The sequence below is a fragment of the Bos grunniens genome, chromosome 2, assembly GCF_055505025.1.
Source record: "Bos grunniens cultivar Pamir isolate PY7600 chromosome 2, Bosgru_T2T1.0, whole genome shotgun sequence".
Taxonomy (NCBI): Eukaryota; Metazoa; Chordata; class Mammalia; order Artiodactyla; family Bovidae; genus Bos; species Bos grunniens.
The window spans coordinates 103,978,900-103,993,142 of record NC_141166.1 but is presented as its reverse complement, the minus strand read 5'-3'; the positions used below and the strand labels follow the sequence as shown (position 1 = coordinate 103,993,142).

At 36.7% G+C, this 14,243-nt stretch overlaps 1 long non-coding RNA gene across 11 annotated transcripts in view; it reads left to right on the top strand.

Moving 5' to 3' along the window:
* The window catches only part of LOC147378444 (uncharacterized), a 226,329-nt gene that overhangs the window by 74,382 nt on the left and 137,704 nt on the right, over positions 1 to 14,243 (top strand). For 2 of the 11 annotated variants that reach the window (XR_015152353.1, XR_015152375.1), the window contains one exon: positions 9,071 to 9,232. The exons of the other annotated variants lie outside the window; for them this stretch is intronic. This is a non-coding gene — a long non-coding RNA (uncharacterized LOC147378444). The remainder of the gene's footprint in view (positions 1 to 9,070; positions 9,233 to 14,243) is intronic. 11 annotated transcript variants of the gene reach the window in all.

Here is a 14,243-nt window from a genome sequence, read left to right as displayed (position 1 = left end):
TGAGAGAGTCCCCAGATGGGGGATAAGCACATGACATCAGAGGTTACGCACCTCTTGTAAAGTAGCAGAATCTGCTCTGCCACCAAGGTCCCTTTCTGATTCTTGAGTCAAGCCCTCTTCTGCCCCTTGGTGCATGTATTTCATCACAGCTGCTGAATACAGCTTTGATTAGTATGTGCATGGGAAGTCTGTGCATGAACATGTGAAAACTAAACATGTGAAACCACTGTTACAACCGAACAAGGGAGTCATTTAATTTGGTCGGTAAGTTGGTATCCCAAGATCTAAGGAACGATCACCTTTGGCTAGACTAGTAGACCCAAATCGCCCTTTTTATTGCTTCACTAAAACACACCACTGTGCCCAATTCATTTATTGACTTTTTCATCTCAAACACAAATTCTTACCTAGGTAGAAGTTAAAGGTCCACAGCACACTAATTGTAAAAGCAAAAGTGTCAATTCAACAGAATTCCAAAACCACAGGAAATGCCTCTGAACTTGAGAACTCTAGTGTAAATTAAATCTTAAAATAGTTCCTTTTTTTAAAAGAGGCTTTGGATGTGTCTTTGGACAACTCTCCCTCCCTGGTACAGGAGTGTGTTTATCTACTGGAAAAGAGAACTTAGCATCAGTTACAGAAATGAGTAGGAAACGCCGTTGTTTGTTGGACACCAACCAAAAGTTAGTAGCTAGGGTTTGATTTAAATCTCACCGCAAAGACATCCCCCCAGCTTCCAGAAATATCCATCATACATCATTTGTATAAATAATCTAACTTTTCTCCCCCGTTAGTCAGCAGAAAGCAAGCAAGAGTTAAAACACAATAGCAAATTTTAGAGGAAACCTCATGACTAGCAATCAGTGCTAATAAGATTCTTTTCCTCTTGCAAGATTCACAGAAAGGCCTCGATCCATGCCGAGCACATTCAAAGGCAAGGGACTAAGAGCTCCCCTTGCAGGTTCATTAGCATTCTCAGGTTATCCCAAGCCAAGTGAATCAGGAAAGCAAATGAATTAGTAAGAATTAAGAAGCCTCTATGGTCTGAACCCACTCCAAATCTCAGCAAAGATGAAAGGTAGGCGCTGATGTCTTATGTCCCAAGGTTCTCAGCATTGGAGCCCCAGTGCCAAGCTGTTCCTCGAGAGCCTCGCAGAAACGTGCAGGCAGTTAATGTTGCCTAACGTCTTCTGACCGTGCATTCAGCCATGTGGGAAAAGTTTTATGAGGCTGCAAAACCAAACCCCCTTTCACTCACAATTAACTACAGAAGACTTAGTATAGCACCTAGCTGTCAATGGGTCTAGCATGGGCACTTTTATTCTTATTTTGGTCACTTACTAATAAAGATACCAGAGTAATGCTTCATTATATGAAGATATCAAATGGGATTTTTGGACAAGAAATTGATGAAATATTTGAACTGCTAAGTGTTAAGCTTCTTTGGAAGAAATGCCTTGAGTGGAGCAGAAAGATTTAATGTGAATTAAAGTCCTTGGAATTACAGAAGTTTTGGTGGTTGTTTTTACTGTTGTTTTAAACGCCACTGGCGAATAGGGATGGGTAGAGTGGGGGGGAGGGGCTTGCTTTTGTGCTTGTGATGAAAACAGTGATCCTTGGAGCATCTGTGGAATTTACACAAAACATATAGTAAAGGTTTGGAAGGAGCAGTTTGTTTTCATTAAATACTTGTTACTGCTAATTATATTTGATCACTATAAAGAATACCATTTAATTAAAGAAACACGGTGGTTAGGAAAATATTTGATTTCCAAAGAAGAACAATTTATCTTTGCATTAGTAAGTAGAGAAAAAAAATTAATTGTGACTGTATGTTATTTTTCAGTATGTTATTGTTTTTCATGGAGAAGTTTTATTTATTCATGAGGGAAAAAGTCTTATTTTTGTTCCTGAAGTTGCAGTAAAGTGCTAATTTCATATCATGCTGCTTGCATGCATGCTTCAATTTATTTAACATAAGTAATTGCTTTAAAAATGAAACAACATTTGGCAAATGACATTAAACAACATATTCAAACATCAATCTGAGTCAACATATCTTCTTTCTCTTTGGAGATAGTTTCAGTGTTAACTCTTTCTGTGAATGTTGAAATATGCTCTGACATTGTTTTCCCTGATCAGCATATGGTTTCCATTTTAATTTTGCAAGGTAATATTTCAACAGTGGTCTGGAGGAAATTAATGCAAAATGAAATCAGATAACTATCCCTGTAACTAAAAGTTAGTTTTGATGTTGTTGTGTATCATTGTATATAATTGTTCTTTTAAGCAATTGGACTAAGAACTTTGATTTTTAAAAATGCATCCTCTCTACATCAAATTGGTTTGGGTAAACTCCCTGAGTTCTACACATTTAATGAACAGTGGTGTATCTTAGTATAGCTGGTATTATCTTAACAAAAAGCACAAATCTAGTATTGTGTTTATGGTATGTAAAGTTCAGGGATGACTATAACTTAGGAGAAATTCCTTTCTTTGGAATCTTATCATCAAAAATAGTATTTAAAAAAAATAAGTATCTTAATAGTTTAAAATCATATTTAAAAATAATTTTTATCTTTCTCTTTTAACTTTATTCCTATAAATTTTGGAGAATATTTTGTTTGTAAAGTCTTTAGACTTTTTGCTGATTTTAGCCATTATTCTTGTAACCCTCAAACACTGCATAATTTACTTATTATGTAGTTTATTCTTATAACCCTCAGTACTATATAAATATATATATATTTATATATTATTGTATTTGGATAATTGTATTTTTAAACAATTTTTCTTACCTCATTGAGAAAGGTGAGCCTAAAATTCCATGCTTAAAATATAGCTTAGATATACATGAAGATTTATAGCTTGTTTTCTTATTACATTGCAATTTAAATGTTTAATTTCCCTTTAATTTTAATATATAAAAATTAGATCAACCCCCCTAAAATAAATTCCCAATTATATCCAGGTAGAAAAGAGACATACTCTTGTTTTTGTGTTACATTATGTTTGTTATTATTTCCCATTATCATCCCTTAAATATCCTCTAATAAGTTTTTTATTTTCTTTTTGGTAAAACTAAAATAATTTGACACTTTTAGATGGAGGAGGGAAACAAACTTCCAGCTTTTTGTTAAATTATATTAATGTGTATGAATACCTGCATGTTCCAAAGTGCTGTCTGTAAGCAATTTTGCCTTGAAATCAGCTTTTACCAGATTTCTGACTAAAGCACAGGAAAACAATTAGAGCAGTTTATGATATACAGTAGACAGCCTAGAGAGCAGCTTTCTGCATGCTTCCATCAAAGAAGAAGCACACCCTTGCTAATAGAAATATTATTCAAAATGCTCTGAATCGGCAGCAGCTTGCAGCAGTGGCAGCAACTAGCAGTCCTGTGTTAGCACAGAGGCCTTCCCTGCCCTTGTGTTGCCCACAAATGACCAGGGAAATCCCGGAGGTACTCTTGGATTTCTGTATTCTCATTTTTAAGTCTGTAAAATATCTGTCACTCACATCCCACACTGGCCAAAGTGACACCTGCCAGTCTAAAGAACAAGGACAAATTATTGTCCATCTGCCAACCACATCTCAGCAACGAGAGCAGAGCAGTGGCAGGGATGTGCATGTGATGGTGTGTGGTTAAACTCAAATTTGTTTTTCAAACGTTTCTTTCAAGGAGGCTAATTTTCAGCATATTGTTTTTTATTCAGAAACTGCTTTTGTGGTCCATTGTATATCTTAATGACACATTTAAAAATCTTTCCAAACACGTGGCAACATAGACATTGAATAAGCTTAGGCGTCGCTGTGCAGGGCACCATGATATTATTGTCATGAAAGACCCATGGCTTTGGTCATCATCATAAAGCCTCTCGGATCCTTTTAGGGCCAAATTCAAATGTATGCCCTCAGACAGAGCTTCTAAAAGTTTTGTGGTGTGTGTGTGTGTAGTGTGAGAGAGAGAGGAAGAGCGAGAGAATCTGTCATCATGTCACATGAAGTTATGCAACATTCTATCCGTTGTTGATGAAACGCAACATGTCAGAATGTAATGTAACATAACGTATCAAAAAATGTAAATAATATACTTTGCGGGATTAGATATCTGCTGTCAATTCCTATCCTAGGGGTCTGAACAGAACCTACCCAGGCGGACAGAAGCTCAGTGAACGCCAAACTGGCCGTGGTGTTGGAGGACTGGCACACACCACAGTTCACTGATTGCCCAATTACTTTGGGGTAGTTTGGCATGTATAGAAATGTTCAACAAAAGTTCTCTTGTTGGGCACTTCTGGGAAGTAATTTGATTGTTAATTACAAACGCTCAGGGTGATTGCTCTGCATAATTGTTTTACTCCTTCAGTACTCTGTTAGAAGCCTCTCTGCCAAAGGTTTATTTTTAGATCTCTGAATTTTTAACATCTTCCTTATGTCACACTGATGCAATATAAGTGACCCCTCCAGATAAAACCTTTTTAACCAGTCAGGGTAATCTAGTGCCTCTGGTGAGAGGTAGAAGAAGGGAGATAGTATGACTATGTATATTTTATCTCCAACAGCATCTGTAATCAAGCAACACACATTTCCAAATTCTATGCTTTTTGAGAAATAACTTCAGTTATATGCTCTATGTTGCTTGGAAATTGTTAAGAGCAAAAGGCATATCTCAGAATTAAACCAAATGCATTCCAGATACTATTTCTTTTTATTACCAAGCTTCAGTCTCTGGCTCTTAACAATAGCACAAAACAAGTCCACATTGCCTTAAAGGTAAGTGGGCAGAAGCTCATTTGATACTGCATTCCTGAGAACGGAACCTTTTATTTGCTGTCATAGTGATGACTTTTAATTGTCCTAATAAATAAGCTTTTTAAAAGCTTCTAAAATGTTCTCTAATAACACACTTTGGTCTTTAGCCATAGAAATGCAGAAATAATTAGAAGTGGCATTGTGTACACTGCCTTCTGGACTGGGCTGAAGGTGAAGGAGAAAGTCTCATGCTATCCTTGTCAGCTGCAAGGGTAATTACTGCTGGCTGAAATTACTCAACATTTGTTTATAAGCTCCCCAGAGCATGCTGTAAATAGATTGTCTGTTATAGTCCAATCACATTAAAACGCTGCTCCTTGCAAACTGCTACCTCCTGTTTTCTGTAAGCTAGACAGAGAAAGCCTGCTGCTCACTTACTGAGCACTGAGCAGGGAAGAGCTATGTTTAATGTGATTGTTTTCATTAGATTCTTCTCTGGCCAAGATCACATTTGTTGTTCTCAGGGTCTGTATGCTGGTGGGGTACATTACTTTCATTAGGACATTTTCACTTGTGTTGTGGAGGATGCATTTCTTTATTATTAGACTGTGCATGTCACAGCTTGGAAAGAAATGTAAGACAATACAGAGGACTGACCATATACCTTCCCTTCCTCTTGGGGGATTTGTTTATTTACATTGAGTTTTAGAGAGTTCATAGCATTTACTGCTTATATCAGTTTTATTTCATTTAGCAAATATTTATGGAGTCCTCACAATACACCTAATATTGGACTCAGTACTATAATGACAAATATTTATTGCTTTTAGGGAGACTAAAATCTAGCTAGGGGAAAATGACTTGGATATGTGATAAGGTTAAAGACATAAGATAGGTGATGAAGTGCAAATTTGAAATATAATGAGTACCAAATGGATATGCAAGGTATGCCTATGGATAATCAGCAACCTTTTGTATTTGGAGAGTGAGTAGACTTTACTGTTTTCAAAAGGTAATAACAATTTATGAATAAGGTTATTTGTGTCCGCTTCAAAAGGGACCAGAGACAGCTCAGAAAGTAGTTAGCTCATCTTTTTGGTGAACCTTGGTTTTGGTTCACCATTTTCCATGGAAGAGATCTTATTGACCCTTTCGGTTGGCTTTCCTGAAAGGTTTTGAATATAGAAGAGAACAGGAAATGAAAGGTAGCCCAACAGAAAGAACCAGGACATTCAATAACCAAGTCCTATGACAGTCCAAGTTTAATCCCTAACTAGTAAATAAACAAGTTTAGCTTTTTTTTTTTCCTTCATACTGGGAAAAGAACTGGGAGTAATTTCTGAGTCGTTCCCATTTGTAATTGACCAAGATTTCCAAAATCTGGGTGTTTGTATCCTTATAGCAGCCTCAAATAAAAAATTGCATTTGACTTCATCAAGAGAATGAACTATTCTATAAATCCATCTTGAAAAGGGACAGACATTGGAAGAAAAATATGGCTGAGCAGGGATATTACTCAGTGGATGGGAGGCATAGTAACAAGAAATACAAATAGTGAAGGTTCAGATCTGAGAGACAAAAGGACTAGTTGTGAAGTGGAGAAAAAGTAGGTACATGGTTTTACTGTCCAGGAACTATTTAGCCTTTCCCTTCCTTTACACCATTCCAAATGTTTCTCAGAGAAATTTCTTCCTTTTTATCTAATCTGGAATAGATGTGGGGTTTTGGAAATTTCCCATTTCCTATTATGTATACTGATGTCACTGGCAAGCGGTACAAGAGAGAAAGGACGATTCAATTACATTTTGCAATAATTCCTGAAAGTACCGTATTCTAGGCTTTAGTACAGAAAGGAGCATCAAAGGCAGATCAGCTTTTGAGTAGGCATGCATATTGCCACGGAAAGCAAGAGATATTTAACATAGAAGGCTAAATGAACATGCAAATGCCAGTGGTGTGTTCATTTCAGTGTTTGGCTAAATTTATTTTGAAGATAAAAGTAAATCTAAACAAAATCATTCTTTAGGACTAGCACACATTGCCTTAAAATAGACCGAATCCATTTGTAATCTAGGTAACATTTTTATATGCTTTCCATTACTCACTTTATGCCATTAGGGAAGCACTGAATCTTTAAAGAGAAACTTCCTACAGCTAAAAAAGACATTAAGGGGGGAAAATGCTGGGAGCCATAGTGACAGGTACAACTAAGCTTGTATCCTTCGGTTCCCTGGAAACCAGTCAAACACTATCTCATCTTGCAATGGTTGTGTCTGATCCTCTGCTTCAGACATCTTCTTAATAATGGCAACTGCAGAGGTGACTCTCTGCAAATAAGGGCTTGCAGCCACTGGGCATCCATCACATTTCTCCAGAGCAACATTAGACCACCCTAATGGGTACTCCCGTCTTCATTATGATATTAATTCTCTAAATTTCCGAAGTGATTTCATTTGTAATATGACAAAGGCTGGCTGCTCAGGAGACAAACTGTTTTCATCCCCCTCCTGCATGCTCACAGAGGCTTGCTCTCTCTAGTCTTTGGGGGAAAAGGAATTTGATAGCATCAGATCTCCTGTGATACACAAGGCTGGCTAACAGCTACACCACCTGCCAGCACTTCAAGCCTGGCCATCCAGCCTGAAGCTTTCTAAAGCGGTGGTTGATGAGTGGAACATGGATGGTGGTTTGGAAAGAAGCTATGTAGAGAGAAAACAGCAGCAGAATAAAAAACTCGGCATGGAAGCTGAGTGGGATTTGAGGGTAACAGTGGGGTGAGAGAGAAGCTAGAAACGGAATCAATTGCAATGGGGCCGGTTTGGTAGATGCTATCTAACGTTGTTCCTTTTCTTCCTCATACATTTGTGGTCTTTGTTGTGGCTACAAATTCCAGGGCTGCCGACTGTATACAACTCCAAAATACGGTATTTCATTTTCCTTTCAACTGCTAGCCTCTGTGGACTTAAGTCAATCTACCCGTATAAGAATTAGCTTCTTTTCTACAATGTTTACTAGATACATAAAAAAATACTGTCTTGAATATTGAGACTTTTCTTCTCACAGATCATTGTTGTTTCTAACTGGATTTAGCATCATGGATTGAATGTCTAAATTGAGTGACAAAATGCTGAATTATTGAGATATCCAGAATTAGTCAAAATATTGAAGCAGATTAAATGTTTCTCTCCTCTTCCTGCCTTTTTCTGGCAGTTTCTTGTTCTTAACTGCAGATACCCATTTTACTTAAAACATTCTTTTTGGAAAAGTCTAAGTAAATGTTCTCATTAAGGTACAGGCTAATCAGTAGTTCACTATTATTTAAAAACTCAGTACACTAATTAGAGGTAGCACAGTTTATCGGTAAGCATCAGCAAAAGCTGGGTTCTCTTCTGCTAGTAAACTATGCAGTCTTGTGAAAGTGAGTGAAAGAAATTACCTGGCTTTCTGTTTCTTCACTTTTAAAGTAAAAGAGCTGGACTGTATACTCTCAGAAGTTTTAGTATTTTATATCACTTCATATTACATTTGAGTTAATATTTTAAATATACATCTGAATTTTTGTCTGTGTTCAAACATCTGGTGTCCTTGCAGGATACATTTACGCCATGTCTCATTATTAAAATTTTAATTGAATAATCATATCACTGACCTAAAATTTCAGGTTATTTGCTACAACTCAGACTCCATAAGCCATTATTATATTTAGAAAAATTATATAGGTTTTTTGCTTGAGTATATTTCTTTTTGATTTTATTATTTAGAAATATCAAAATAAAGATATATAGATTTTTAACAAAGTAAAGCAATTATTTGGCAGTGATAAATTATATACTCTTCCCCAGACCACAAATTCTTTAAAAGAAAGTTCTTTAGGACAAAAAAACACTAGTGGATATTTCATCTCTCCATCCAGTATTTCAGTTTAAAGACTATCCTATCTTAAAGTTTTTTTTTCTTTTTCCTTTTTAAAAATATATTCAACACTAAGCTGTTTATTTAATCTAAAACTTCGGTATATGTTGCAATGCTTTCCTTCAGAAATTGAGAAAGAGATGATTGTTTTTTCTGACTATTTAGTTTCTAGAATAAATCAAGTTGCCGTGTTTTGCTTCTCCAGTATTTACAGAGGATAAAGGGTATGCACTAAAACTTAATATGAACCCATGTGAATATTTGCATAATATGTATTCAGACCATTCCCGAATTAACAATGTCTGATTTCAAATGGCTCATATATACAATTGCCAAACACTTTTGATTTCACTGCTGCTAGAAACTTCCCTGAATCCTGTTACTTTTCTCATCTCTTCTGTAGCACTGGATTTTTGGAATCCCTGTTATGTCAGAGGGGTACACCATGGAGATTCCTGATATTCTGAAAGGGTTTCACTGTAAGAGATGTCTTCCTTGGTTACCAAGTTGGAACAGAAGAACTGAGTTGCTGGTCAATCAGGATTTTACTGAAAGCCTATTATGTGTAAGCCAAAACTTCCTCTCCATGTGTTCTCTTCAGAATATAGCATGTCCCACTTTCTTCAAATGAATGGGATTATACAAGTCCATGCTGCTGCTGCTGCTAAGTCGCTTCAGTCATGTCCAACTCTGTGCGACCCCATAGACGGCAGCCCACCAGGCTCCCCCATCCCTGGGATTCTCCAGGCAAGAACACTGGAGTGGGTTGCCATTTCCTTCTCCAATGCATGAAAGTGAAAAGTTAAAGTGAAGTCACTCAGTCATGTCCGACTCGTAGCAACCCCATGGACTGCAGCCTACCAGGCTCCTCCGTCCATGGGATTTTCCAGGCAAGAGTACTGGAGTGGGGTGCCATCGCCTTCTCCGATACAGGTCCATAGCATATACCTAAAGCATAAGGCCTGTGCTGTTGGATTAGTTTTGGGTGGGAGATTCACTATAATCTAAATAAAATATAAACAAATAAAAAATTATCAGGCCTCTGACATCTAACTGAAACGCTAAGTCAAATCTAACTTCTTTGAGTTCAGGGATCATTTCTATATTTTTATTATAATATAGATAATATTAGATATATATATATGTGTATATATATATACATGACATATATACATATATATATAGACATACATATGTAGATATACATGTATATCTATTTTATATTAGATACAATATAGATATATAATATATATCTATTATTATATATATACACATATATATATGTGTGTGTATATATATATATATATATATATATATAAAGTGAAGTCGCTCAGTCATGTCCGACGGTTTAGGTTAATCTTGAAAATCAAATTAACTTAAAGAACTCTTTAAAATTATTATATATTGATGTTTTGTAACAGTTTTCAACTAATTTATTTATAAGATATTTCATAGATATGTTTTTTTCACTTAAAAGTAAGATTATGAGCAAAGAAATAATGAATGACTATTTCTGCAGTAAACTGACATATTAAACATACACAAGATGGAGATCAGAGTGGACTTAGCAACCAGTGATTCTGCATAAACTGAGCCAGCTAACTTGGGTTCCTCTTCCCCATGATCACCATCTGCAAAGACCCAGAACAGGATTTAGACTCTATTGAGTGTTGTTAGTTAGACATCTGTTTTTTCTGATCCAAGAGGCTGCACTAATGCCTTTCTAAAGCATCTGTGAACTCCTAAACTAATCTTGCCCTTCATAACCAGAAACTGGGGCTTGGGGTGTTTGATATAGAGAGGTATAAATTAGCCTTCCTGATAGAACATGCTTTCACAGTCCTGTAGTCAAGGAGTGGAGGGCATAGTGGATACACTGAGAAAATATCAAACTCATTGCAGTCATTGTGTGTTAGCTCACAACATAGAAGACAACAAATCTTAATAGTAGTTTTTGATTTTCTAACTTCATTATTGGAATGGAATATATACAGTTGTAATAGTATCAGTCTAAAAATTAGGAACCTTGGGTTCAGATTCTAGCTTGACCAATAAATGATTCTTTGTCCTTGGACAAGCCACTTAATCCCTCAGAGCTTTAGTTTTCTTATTGTTCAAAAGTAAGAATTGTTATAAATGATTTTTCAGATCTCTTAGAAATTTTTGCTATCTTAAAACACAAAGATTATGCCTTCCTTAATTACTCATTTACAGCCACTACTTACTCTTTCTTTAAAAAGGTAGAGTGTTCATTTCTTTCTATTATTTAAAAGGTACTCGCCAAAGGAATATGATTCTTTTTGCATAATTATGCCATTGTTTGTTAGTCATTAATGCTGCTGTTTGAAGTAACCTTGCAATTTTTAGTGAGAGAGTTTTCTAAAATCAGTTTTTTCAATAGACACTTTCCTTTAGTAAGGTTCTATTATTCTTGTTTCAGTGATAACAGAAGCATCAAGTCAAGTTGTAATAGTGAAGGAAGAGTTTGAAAATTACTGATTTATTTTTCACTTCATTAAAAAAAAACTAAATGTAAAAAATACAGAATTAAGTGAAAAACCACTGGTGATTTTCTTCTATAATCAACCGAGGAAACCAAGAGTTATTCTAGAGTTAGCACTCTTACCTCTAAGAAGGCAACACTCCCTCTAAGAGGAGACCTCTGCTTGGGAAGTTCTTCCCACAGATCTGCCTGTGGTTCATCCTATAACTTTATTCAGGTGTGTGCTAAGATGTCACCTTGTCAGAGAGAATGTTCCTAACACCCGGTTGAAAATAGCATCCCCTGTCATTCTCAGTCTTCTTCCTCTGCTTCATTTTTCTTTACATGATATTTCTCATCACCTAAAAGTATTTATTTTTTGTCCGTATGCACTCTCATCCCCATCAAGAATGAAAGCTCTGTAAGTGTGGGCATGGAGCATCACCAGTAGACACTGTTGTCACAGTGCCCAGGTTAGTCCTGGACATCTAGAAGAAGCTCAACAAACATGAATGAATGTTTGTGAAATTTTAGTGCTAAATCAAATCAGTCAAGTGAAATATGAGAACAATGTGGAGAGGAATAGCATGGGATAAAGACTATTTCTTGCATCAGGGAAAGCTTAGACTCCAGCTAGCTAGGCTAGGGCTTTCCAACCAAGTGTCTTTAGAGACTAAGAAGTTAATTGTAGATATGTGGGTAAAAGCATTAGGGAGTGGTGAGAACTCTTGCAAACAGGAAAACATATCCATATCTAAAGAAATCTATGAAACATCTGGAAGCCAAAACAAACACAGCCATACGCTATATTCGGCTCGTGGGCCACGTGCTTCTAATGTGTGCTGGGTAACCTTTGTGGAACAATGCAGGTGGGAATGACCTTGTGCTCTATTATGAGGGGAAAAAAATGTAAACCAAAATAAATAAAACCTGAAATGGAAGCCACCTGAACATTTGAATAGCTATTGATGTAGAAGGTCACCAAAAAAACCAGGCTTGTGAGCCCTGGGTATTGAACCTGATCGTGACATCGGGGTGTTTATCAATAATTAACTAGGTATTTATAGCAGAACAATGGTTAATGTGATTCTAAGTATTCACTTTAAATCAGTGTTTCTCAAGCTATACATCCCTAGCTTCTACGAAAGCTTCTCTGTCTGCAATCGGATTCCTTTCAGAAAATGAGATCATTACGGAAACCATATTTCTGATGTTTCTTTTTAAAGCAAAAATAACACACGTGGACATTCTAATTGCCATCTAGTCTTTCATTGTATAGCATTATTTAAGCCTTCTTATGCCTTTCAGAACTCTTTCCAGAGTACTATATTAAAAATAAAACATGCAAATATCCAGAATATAAGTTACAGAAAAGTTTCTGCTCACAGATGTGCTGCATTCCAGAAAGCTGTGCTGACCACAGGGTACTAACTACACAATTTCAAACTACACTTAAAGGCAATTTAAAACCTGGATTTTCTTCTGCTTGTTTATAATTACTCCACCTTTCTCTCACCAAGTAATAATTGTTCAGATACCTGATTGCCCCCATATCTAGCTTAGCTTTGAGATAAATCCAATATACAAATATAGTATACAGAAAGTTCATCTTGGGTACAAGGAGTTCCTCTGCCTAGCTCTGCTGACAGTTTGTGCTTCTTGGATCTTCTTAATGTCTGCCATACTGGTTCATATGAAAAATGACCCTAAAGGTCAAAATAGGGGTAGCCTGCTCCTAAAAAGCTGCCTACTTATAGGAACCTGGAGGATTCAAACTCAAGGGCATGGAATTGTTTATAGAATTCTCTTACCTCACTAATGATTTTTCTTCCCTGATGCTCATCTACTTCTTGGGCTGGAAAGGCAAATCTTCTTAGATATTCCCAAGTGAAAATAATAAACAAGGGGAGTCAGACTCCCAATATTTAAAGAAGCTGCTGATGTTGCCAATGAATTCTGTAGACATTTATAGAAAACCTCCCATGTTCTGGATGCTGTATGTGATTTCAGCTGCCAAGGTGTTTACAATCTGGAGAGGGGATGAAAGCCCCTCAGAGCACATTATATGTATAGTGGTAAAAGGACACCACCCAGGCCTGCCAATGGAAACGTTGCATTTGGCCTTCTGAAGGCATTCTTTTTTCCTTGAATGTGTAAGCTGGTGTATCATCATATTATATTTTTTGTTTTTTGGTTTTAAGAATTCCAGACTTTTGGCAACATACCCATCCTAAATCCCAATTTAAATATTGACAAAAAGGAAAGGAGTTATCAAAGATACTAGAGTTTCTAGCTGGATGTGCTAATCAGAAAGGATGGGTTTTGTGGTGTTCCTCAAGCTTTATTCATCTGTGATGAAAATTCCAGAGGTAGCCTAGTTCCCCAGAGTTCAAACCTGGAGACTATTGACAGAAGTGCTGATCTCAGCCATCTTGAGGGTGTTAGGAGGAAAGGGTGCATCCCTGGCACTAAATATAGATTTACAGAGTTCCCATCAAATGGTGACATTCTGCAGGAATGAAGACAGGCAGCAGATATCTGGGGAAAGAAAATGAAGTTTGAAGAAAGCCAATGTGGATGCTGCAAAACAGGCACCATTATCCATTATACACAACTGTGCACATACATGTACTTTGTAGCCAGAATGCAAAATGCATGAGTACCAAACTGGGCACACTCTTCCCTCTCAATACAGTGGAGGCAGAGCTTCTAATGCGTCCATGATTGTGGGTCAGTTGATATATACCTGGAGTCCTGTCAGTAAGAAATAGGAAAGTGCATAAAGCTCCTGAATTCAGTGCTGGAGGTGGGTAGAATGAGCCACTCATCTGCTCTTTTCCCCTCCTTCTTGCTTCTCCATTTCTCTTTTTTCGCCCTCCGCTTGCAAGAATTTATGATTCAGATATTATTCAAGCTGACTTCAAGCTCTGTCATTTCTTCATGGATGTTTTATGCCTGTTTTTGGATGTTCCTCTTATTGCTGGGTCCAGAAGCAGTGGTATATGATTACATTAAAATGGCATGCTGTGCTGAATCTGTTGGCTTGGATAACTGCAATGTGGCTAAGCCAAACCAAAATTTTGAAATGACACAT